Here is an 11014-nt window from a genome sequence, read left to right as displayed (position 1 = left end):
GGTGAAGAGCAACATGAAGGGAAAGGAAGTGCTAGGGCACTATGCTTTTACTAAAAAATATAGATAGATCTTCTGTGAGAAAAATTTGTGCAATATCATATTGCATTTGAACAAATTTCTTAAATGCATAACATTTTCCAAGAGAATGTGAATATAAATAATGAAAAATGCAATATTCAATACCTTTCACTTGATTAATATCTTTGTTTTTATTTTGAGGAGGAAAGGAAATGTTCTTATCACATTTCAATATCCAATAGATTCTTGTAGCTAATCTTTCAGGATGGTAAATATCTTCTTGACATGAAGGAGAAGGATTGTTAGAAGAAGAAGATTCATTATCCACAATTCTAATTTTGCAACTATCTATGCCATCTTATGTAGATTTTTGAAAATCAAGGCAATCGTCAGCATTATGGTCATGGGCTTGATGAAATGAACGAAAAGGATGTTTTGAAGAAGAAGCATTCTTATGGGCTCTTTTTATTTGTTGTTTTTGAATTTGGTCTTTAAAGTTTTGGAGCCTAAGGAATTCATCCATAGAAAGAGGAGTACTATTTCCTAGGCCTCTTGTAGTAGTTTGTGTAGGAGGGTTTATAGGGACACGAATTCTATGCTCAAATTTCCCAATTCCTTGTCCTTTAAAACCTTGTTTTGTCATTATATGAAAGCCACGACTATAAGAATGTTGCAATTGACTAGATGGAGGAACAACATCATGAATATTTGAAATCTAATGTATAAGGAGGAAGGTTTTTACATGAAGAAGGAGTATCCTGTGAAGTGACAATCTCCTTTCCTTTATCAATTGTATCCTTTGTAGGAGATTGAGGAGGAACATCTTCATCATCTAAAAGCTCATTTTTTGTTATTTCTATGCGAGGGGAAAGGTCATGAATAAAATGCATGACATAATCTTCCTTACATATACTTTGATATTGAAGATAAGTATTAGGAGAATAAGGAGGATCTAAAGATGTAAGAATGTTGATATTTTGATATGCCCCCCCTTGCCCAAGGGTATGTGTATGAGGAGAAGATAGCTCCATATCAATTTTCAATGCTTGTTCTCTTTTAGAAAGATCATTGGTTAAAGTATTAGGTCTCATCTCACCTACACAAGATACCCTAGGAGAGGTAAAAAGGTTAGGATCTTGAAGGTTGGGATCTACAAAATCTTTAAGGTGATTAACATAGGAAATGCATTTTGTTAACAACATCACCATAATGTAACATAAATGATACATGAAAACTTTGAGATCAAATTGAAAGAGAATAATTTTGATATCCTATCAACACAATAGGACCAATTGCTATGAATAAAGAGAAGTAACATGAAAGAAAATAAACTCTTATCCAACACATGATTGTAGTAAATATATGTGAAAATCAATAACATCATATGTGAAAGAGAAAGAAAATCCAATTTTTTAATTGCCATTGAAAGTCCCTTAATCAAAACCTTAATTTGTTGGAAAAGAAGATCTAAAATTAGGACCCTTTTATGAAAATTAATTTTAAAAATTTGCATTTGATGAAATTTGAATTTGTGTTTGAACTTAATAGATGTTAAAATTGATAAAGTATGCCAATTTTCTAGATTTAAGCAGAAAAACACAGTCAATTTCGTTTCTCAAAATTTCGGGAAAAAAGTTGAGGATTGTGGCGAAAGTGCACACAATTCGGCCAACTTTTTTTAAAATTTTCAGGGATGATAGGTATTATGATATTATTGTGGAATCCAAAAAACAGCTAATTTGGAGATGTCTAGACCGGTCAAATTTGCAGTCAAAGGTCAAAATGAAATGATCTTAAAAATTAGGGTTTGATGATTTAACCACTGAATTTTTAGTGCAAAGAAACAGATTTGAATTGCTATTTTGAAATAGAAATCAGATATGAAACAAACAATTACAATTTTGCACTTCTCAAAATGAAAAATTAGGGTTTTTATGCAATTAACCTCTAAAATTTACAAATAGATCAAACTTGGAAAAGAAAATTTGAAATTGTAATTGTAATTAATCGGATCTAATAATGAGAAATCATAATTAATGTGCATTCATGTCGGGTTCACCAAAATGTAAAGTGAAAAATTAGACCCTAGTGACTCCCCACCTAGGAGAGAGAAACGAAGTCACTAGGATGATTTTCACTTGTAGGAACTTTACATTCAAAAGAGGAGCTCAGATCCACTAGATCCAAATCCAAGGGAAATAAGGATGTGAGTTCCAAGTGGATTGCAAGGGTTGAAGTGTAATTTACCCTCTTTTGTAAATGAGAAAGTTGACTTGCTGACTATGTGGAACAAAGAGAGAGATTGAGTGAAATGAGGAGCTACCGGTTCGGAATCACTTTGTAACTTCGGATCTGAGCTAATTAGACTAATATGGATATTCCCTGCAAATTTGGAGAAAAGTCGTCAAGACCATGGCGAAAGTGTACATGGTCCTTCACAAAATCCGCTAAATGAAAAGGGTTCTTTTGTCCTTGCAAATGGATCCCAAACCTATAATTACAGTTGCGCACCTGCAACCTACACACATAAAAGAAGGGGAGAAGGTTTGTGGATAGGGGTTTGCCTTAGTCAAACCTCGGTTGAGGAATCAACCATGAAATAAAGTAATTGCAAATGCTGAAATGTAAATGATGGAAGTGTATACCTTGTAGATTTGTAATTTGTTGATAATGATTGCTTTGCTTCTTGAATGTAACCACAAGTGTTGTATGAAATGGCATGTAATGTGAAAAAACCCTAACACACACACATGCTTGCAAATGAATGTTGTAATATTTCTCCAATGGATGAATGAAGAAGACTTGAATGCTTGAATGCTTGATGATGACCTTGAAATCATGTATCCTATCCTTATGCCTCTCATCCTCCTTCCAAATGAGGGAATTGAATCCCCTTTTATACATGCCTCAAGGATTAATTTTCAACCATCGAAGGCCGACAAAGAGGAATTACAAACCCCGAAGGCAAATTATGCATAGGAGATCGAGCAGACCTAACTTAGGGCCACCCTAAGGGGTGGGGATAGGGGCACCATGCCCCTGTCCTGTCCTATTTTGGGGTCTGGATAGGGTCTAAAGCAGCCACAGTTCTTGAAGGAGGAAGGGTGAAGGGGTGAGAATGCAGAAATAGATCTTGGTTGGGGAAGAAGATGTCGCCGCCAAGCTGAGGACCTAAAATATGGTTAAAATTGCAGGGGTCGCAATTTTATGACACTATATATATATATATATAAATATATATATATATATATATGTATATGTATGTATGTATATATATGTATATGTATATATATGTATATGTATATATATGTATATGTATATGTATATATATATACATATATGTATGTATATGTATGTATGTATGTATATATATATATGTGTGTGTGTGTGTATGTATGTATATATATGTGTGTGTGTATATATACATACATTCATATACACATATGTATACACACACACACACACACATATATATGTATACATACATATATGTATATATGTATACATGTATATATATGTATGTATATATGTATACATGTATATATATGTACATATATATATATATATATGTGTGTGTATATGTATATGTATACATATATACATATATGTATGTATACATACACACACACATATATATATATATATGTATACATATATATATATATATGTATACATATATATATATATATATGTATACATATATATATATATATATGTATACATATATATATACATATATGTGTGTATATATATACACACACAAATCTCTGGAACATACATAAAGGCACATAAGAGCTAATCTGCATCACCCACACCTAAAAATGTCGTCTATCTTTCCCCATTAGAATAGTGTGTGATTTACATGTACATGTACATGTATACATGTACATGTACATGTATACATGTACATGTACATGTATATGTATATGTATATGTATATACACATATGTGTGTGTGTATGTATATATGTGTATGTATATATATGTGTGTGTGTTATGTATATATTTATACATATATACAGTGTATACACACATATGTGTGTGTGTGTATGTATATGTATATGTATATGTATATGTCTATGTGTATGTGTATATGTATGTGTATGTGTATGTGTATATGTATATGTATATGTATATATGTATATGTGTGTGTGTAGACACCTAAAAAGGTCTTATTGATTATATACTAATTATTTCTCTAATTGATTAAATAATTCTCTAATTACTTAATTAAATTAATTACTCTTATTCTTTTAAATTCATATTTCCTTATTTTACTAATTATTCTATTTCTATTTCTAATCATTTAATCGTTAACCTTCTTCTAAATATTAATTAAATACTCATTATTTAATTAATTGTGATTTTATCCTTTAATTAAAATAATCTTTATTACTTAATTAAATTCAATTTCTAAATAATTAAATAGTTTCTTTAAATTATTTAATTAACTAAATTATTCTTCTAATTCAAATTCCAAATCCCCAAATTCCAATTTCATTTAATTTCATCTAATTTCATTAATTCTCCAAATTCAAATTTAAATTCTTCTAATTTCTTCTGATTTCAAATACATGTGCATGATTCCAACAATCAAATTGAATTCCAAAGTCAAGTTCTAAATATATTCAAATAACAAATTGTATTTAAAATAAATTCAATATTTGAATTAAATCTCATGCAAAGATTAAATTGAAAATCAAAGTCAAAGTTCAAACACATGCTAAATTAATTAATTCAATTAATTAATCAATTAAATCGTTATCTTTTCAATTCCTATTTCTATCTTCCACTTTGCTTTTTTTCAAAAAGCTTTCATCGAGCAGTTAACTATTCCATCTATTTTAATTGATTATTTCAATTAATTAATTAATTAAATCGATTATCTTTCCAATCTCTTTTTCTATCTTCTACTTAGCTTTTTCTAAGTAAAGCTTTCTTTGTGATCAATTAATTATCCTCCAATCATTCTTTTTCATCTTTCAATCAATTTTTTTCTCAATCAGTTAACTTAATTAACTATTCAATCAATTTTGTTCCACCTCCAAATCAACAGTTCAACTATCAATCAGCATGTGAGCTCACCTGAGTTCCACCTCTTGATCAATATGTTCCGCCTCTCACACAATCCTCTCCAAAAATCTATAAATTCGGGATCAATTTCTCATTTTCAACAATCACGAAGTTCGAATCTTTGTGTCACTTGTAGGTTACCAGCGCGATATCTGAGAGCCATCATATCATAGAGAAGAGAAGAACAATGGAAGCCATATGCAGTCATGGAATAGGGAGTCTTAATTGAATATTTTATATTCCTATTACCTTCCTTTGCATTATTTCATTGTTTTATTTAAGATTCTTTGATTAGATAGGGATTCATGATTTCCCTTTGTAAATTATTGAATAATGATGAATTTTACATACGATAGTATGTACACACACAGAGATGTGTGTGTGTGTGTGTGTGTGTATGTATATATGTATATGTATATATACATCTATATATACATATATATGTATATATGTATATATGTATATATACATATATATATACATATATACATATATACATATACATATGTATATATGTATATGTATGTATGTATGTATGTATATATGTATGTATATATATATACATACATACATACATATACATATATATATATACATATATACAAATGTGTGTATATATATATATATGTATGTATATATGCATGTGTGTGTATATATATATGTATATTTATGTATACATACATACATGCATGCATACATACATATATATATATATATACATGTGTGTATCTATACATTTGTGTGTATCTATATATATATATATGTATGTATGTATATGTATGTATATGTATATATATATGTATGTATATATATCCATATATATACATATACATATATATATATACATACATATATATATACATATACATACATATATATATATATATACATGCATATACATATACACATGCATATACATGTGTGTGTATGTGTGTGTATACATACATACGATATATGTATATATATATGTCTGTGTGTGTGTATATATACATATACATATACATGTACACATGTACATATACATACATACATATCAAACTCATTTCCTATCAGCCTTTAAATATGATCATTCAAAAACTTAATGTTTTCAGTAGCTTTATGAAAATTGTTAGTTACTGTAAAGTGGAAAATTTGGTCTTAGCCAATTCTCCACGTGAGAGAGGAGATTCACTAGGCCGATTTTCACTTGGGGAAACTTTAAATTCAAAAGAGGGGTTGGATCTACTAGATCCAATCCTAAATGATGCAAGGACTGAATGCTAAGTAGATTGGTTTAAACTGGAATGTGTTTAACCCTCTTTTGTAAGTTGAATAAGTAAAGTGCTGAAATTGAAGACATAATAGTCGGAAACCGTGAGCTACAGATTTGGGATTCAGTCTTGCACTTGAATCTAAGAAGTTTGAGATGATTCGGAGCTTCTTTGTGAAATCTACCAAAAGTAGCAGGGACCATGTGTCTGAACAAGGGCGCCCTCCAATCGGTCCTCTGAACTTTCTGTGCATCAAAAAGGGTTTTTTCATCTCTGCAAATAAAGCTTAATTCCAAAAGTACAACTGTGCACCTACTTCCTGCACATAGAAAGAAGAAGAAAGGGGTTGGGAATAGGGGTTTGCCTAATTCAAACCCTGGTTTGGAATCGACCTTGAATGAAATACCGCAAATGCTTGAATTTGTTGGTGTAAATAATTATTCATCATGGATATTATTACACTTACTTAAGTTTACTTAGGATAATGCATTTTCATAGTAGTTTGGATATGAGACACTTGGGTGTTTGTGCCACATTGGGATAGTGTGTGTAGGAGAAATTCCACCTTTTATGGTGTTGATCTTGTTATTACACTATCATATCCACTTATTGTGGAGTGATAATTCCACCTTCGGTGGGTGATCCACCTCATGTGGAATATTATATTATTTCTCCTACCTACCCACACCTATTTCCTACCTACCCTTGTTTCTTATTGAGCCACATGTCATGTTTGTGTGCTCATACATATCCCTAGCCTTGCCTATATAAGCAGGCCTCTATTCATTGTATTGCTTAATCCAGTTGATTATTGTTGATCATTTCTATTGATGAGAATACAGTTTATTCTTGTCCCATATTATGTCTCTATTTTGTACATTTCATTGACCTCTTGATCTTGGCAAAATCCAACATGGTATCAGAGCCATTGGGGCTTCATTGATTCATCTTGAAGAGGCATTATTGTGACGTCAAGAGGTAGATCTGAGGAGTAGCATCTTTTGGAGGCGTCCTAGACCAGATCTGATCTCGTCATTGCGTCCAAAAGGTCGTTTCCATGAATTTTGGTTATTAATTCGGCCTATTTTGGTGAGAAAATTTTTTTCCCCAATTTTGCTTATATCGTACGGATTTTCAAAATATTATTGTATTTTTTCAAAAAAAAAAAATTCCTTTTCCTGAAAATATTTTTCAAAAATTGAAAAAATCATAAAAATTCGAAAAAAAATTGATTGAAAAATCATCAAAAAAAATCAAAAAACAAAGCATTTATTTGGGGGTCCGCAGACCCCCGTACCCCCGTGACCCGCAGGTTGCAGGTTTCTGGGCACCGTACCAACCGACACATACCTATCTACAAGTCTGCGCACTGGCCGTACCTTGCGCATTGTCCCAACCGACCGCTCCCGACGACACCGCCGGCAAATTTTTCCGACGAACAACCAGACCGGAGGACCGCGCCCGCCACGTGGCAGGTGGCCACTGGCCTGCGGTGCAAACCCTGCCACACAGCATTCCGTACACTGCCACGCAGACATCCGTATGCCACATTCATCTGCCACGCAGACCTACTCAGTCAACAAAATCCGTACAGTACGGACTGTACTGTAATCTGGCCATGTCATCCGTCCGTACAGTACGGACGCCCAGTCAGCAGAGGGCAAAGTTTTGTGACGGTCATATGGCCGTCAAATTTAACATAGTGACTTTTTGATGTCAGCACCACATTAGCAGGGTTTGAAAATGTTTGGACCCCCTCTCATTTGCATTTTTGATTTTGCAGTTCAACTTCAAATGGCCATAACTTGCTCATTTTTGCTCCTTTTTTGGTGCAATTTTTTTTGAAATGGGCTAGAATTTCGTGCTCTCCACAGTGGTGAAGAAATTTTTTGATTTTGATGCATGGATTTTTTAGAAAATGCATTTTTTGGTGACTGTCCCTGAGTAATCCCAGTTTTTGCAACTTTAGAGACTTCGTTTGGGGTCATACGACCCCTTTTTAGGTGCCATTTTTTTTGAAAGTGCGTATTTTTTCATCTACTTTCACATGATGCTATCAGATTGATGCCATTGTAAGTAGAAATTTTACTTTCAGATCTTGGCCATTTTTGGCTCTCTTGGTACTTGTATATTTGCTTGAATCTCAATTAGATTCATTGCACTATTGATTGAAGTCTCTTGTATCTCATTTGATAAGTTGTAAAATTTGCATCATAAGTCCACTTTGCCTTGTTTTGCAAGTGGCTCATTGTAATCGCACTAAGTATAAAGTGCCAAAATCATCACTTTAGGGGGGGTACTTTGATTGATTGAATTTAGGGGGGTGTCTCTTGTGCTTTTGTGCTCTTGTGTTCCTTCCTTTTTGCTGCTATGGGTTCTTCTAAGTTTCCTCTCTTAACTCCACATAATTATGCTACTTGGAAAATTGATGCAAGGAGTAAACTTATGGAAAAAGGACTCATTCATTGCATTGATGGAACTATTGTTGCTCCAGCTGATCCTAAGGCTGATCCAGTTGGTCACTTAGATTGGCTCACTAAAAATATCATGGCAATTGGTACCTTAAGAAAGTATGTATCAAAGGATCTCATTTTTCATATTGAGAAATGTACTCTAATCAAGGATGCTTGGCAAAAGTTTCAAGACTTGTATGGTCAAGTTGATGAGATTAGGGGATATCAAATTGATAGTGATCTCACCATGTTAGATCCCAAGAACTTTGATACTATACAAGATTATGTCACTAAGGCAAATGAGTTGAGGGCACAACTCAAAGATCGTGGCATTGATAAAAAGGATACTCAATTGATATTCAACTTGATAGGCAAGCTTCCACAAGAATATGCAGCATTTGTTTCTAGTTTCCAAACCCATAGGATGACAATGGGTTCAAGCTACACAATGCCTACATTTGATGCTTTCAATGAAATGTTGATGATGGAACAAACTAAGTTGATAAGCATGGGCATTCTTAAGGCTTCTGAGTCTCAAGCATTAGTGGCAAATCAAGGGAACAAAGGAAATCAAGGAAAGGACAACTCAAACAAGAAATGGCAATCAAAGCCTAAGGACAAAGCACCATCTTCTCCAAAATAAGGAGATTCATCCTCTTCCAAGAGAGATAATTCACCAAAGAGAGAGAGAACTACTTGTGCTTATTGTAAAAAGATTGGTCATGAGGAGCATCATTGCTATTCTAAGAAGATTGATGAGCTCACACATATCATCAAAAAGCATAACATTGATTTGCCTAAAGTCTACAAGAAGGATGATTCATCAACTTCCACTTCCTCACATTCAAAAGGAAAAGGGCAAGCATTCATGGCTTCTACAAGTGGAAAGACTCACTCTTTTGGAACAAGAAAAGGAAAAGCTCTATGTGCTACTATCAGTCATGATTCAGAGAGATGGCTTCTAGATTCAGGGGCTTCTCATCATATGGCATCTTCGCAGTCTATGTTCTCTACATTTGAGCCTTGCACCATGCCACAGATTTTGATGGGCAATCATACATACATGGATGTGATTGGGAAAGGATCTATTGACATTGGGGATAACTCCTTCAATGATGTGTTGTGTGTACCCCACTTAACAAACAATCTCCTTTCTATCTATCAAATCACACATGGCGCAACTAAGAGAGTTGTGGAGTTCACACTTGACTCAGTTTTCATTAGAGACATGGAGACTAGAGCTATCATTGCAACTAGGGTGGTTGATCATGCATCTCGGTTATACTCCTTTTCAGATTTTGTTGATGATGATTTCACATTTGATGATTCTATACATGATGATCACACTTCTTGTGATGGTTTAGATTTTGAGGAGAACTTTGGACACTTGAACATGGGGATTCTCACATGTAACCCCATTCTTGAGTCTTGTATTTCATCTCCTCATATTGATATCACATCACCTATTGTACCTAATTATGTGGATAGTGCGACAGTTTTGCCTTCATGTGATTCAGTGCAGCAGGATATTCATTGTCTTCCAGCTTCAGATTCATGGGATGCTTACTTGACAGACATTGCAGGTTTGTTTGTGGAATCCTACATTGCAGATTTGGGAGACATCATTGATGACATTCATCTTCTCTTTGATGAAGATGATCCTTCTTCGATTGTTGCGAGGGCACACTCTGACCCTCTTGTTCATTCTCTACATGATCATTCTTTCGAGGTTGACATGATTGTGGATACTTATGTACAGCAGTTGGAGGAGGTCTCTTTATGTTTTGAGGAGACATGTGAATCTTTGGGTCATGTTCTACATCCATCTCCACTAGATCTTGGAGTGCCTTTTTCAGCAGTGTGGCATAGTTTACCACCTTTGGAGGGGGTATCTTTTAGCATCGACATGGGGACACTTGAGCAGTTTTCAAAGATTCCATTCATCATGAGTTTTCTTCATACATCTTCTCTTCATGATTGGGGAGACTTCATGGATACACCTTTGGTTTTGTTTCTTCCTAAGGGGAGGAATGTTGTTCAACGTTCGTGGAGCAGTTTCTTCATACAACGAGCTTCTATCATTAGTTTAGATTCTCCATTGAGGGGGGGTCACAGTTTGACTTCTCTTCTTCTCTCATATGGGGGGGACTTTTTCCTCACATGGGGTTTTGTTCCTCACATACTTCTATGAGAGTTCTCTTGTATGTTTTCATCTCTTTTT

This window comes from Cryptomeria japonica, chromosome 11, assembly GCF_030272615.1.
Source record: "Cryptomeria japonica chromosome 11, Sugi_1.0, whole genome shotgun sequence".
NCBI classification, from domain to species: domain Eukaryota; kingdom Viridiplantae; phylum Streptophyta; class Pinopsida; order Cupressales; family Cupressaceae; genus Cryptomeria; species Cryptomeria japonica.
This window is presented reverse-complemented; position numbering follows the sequence as displayed.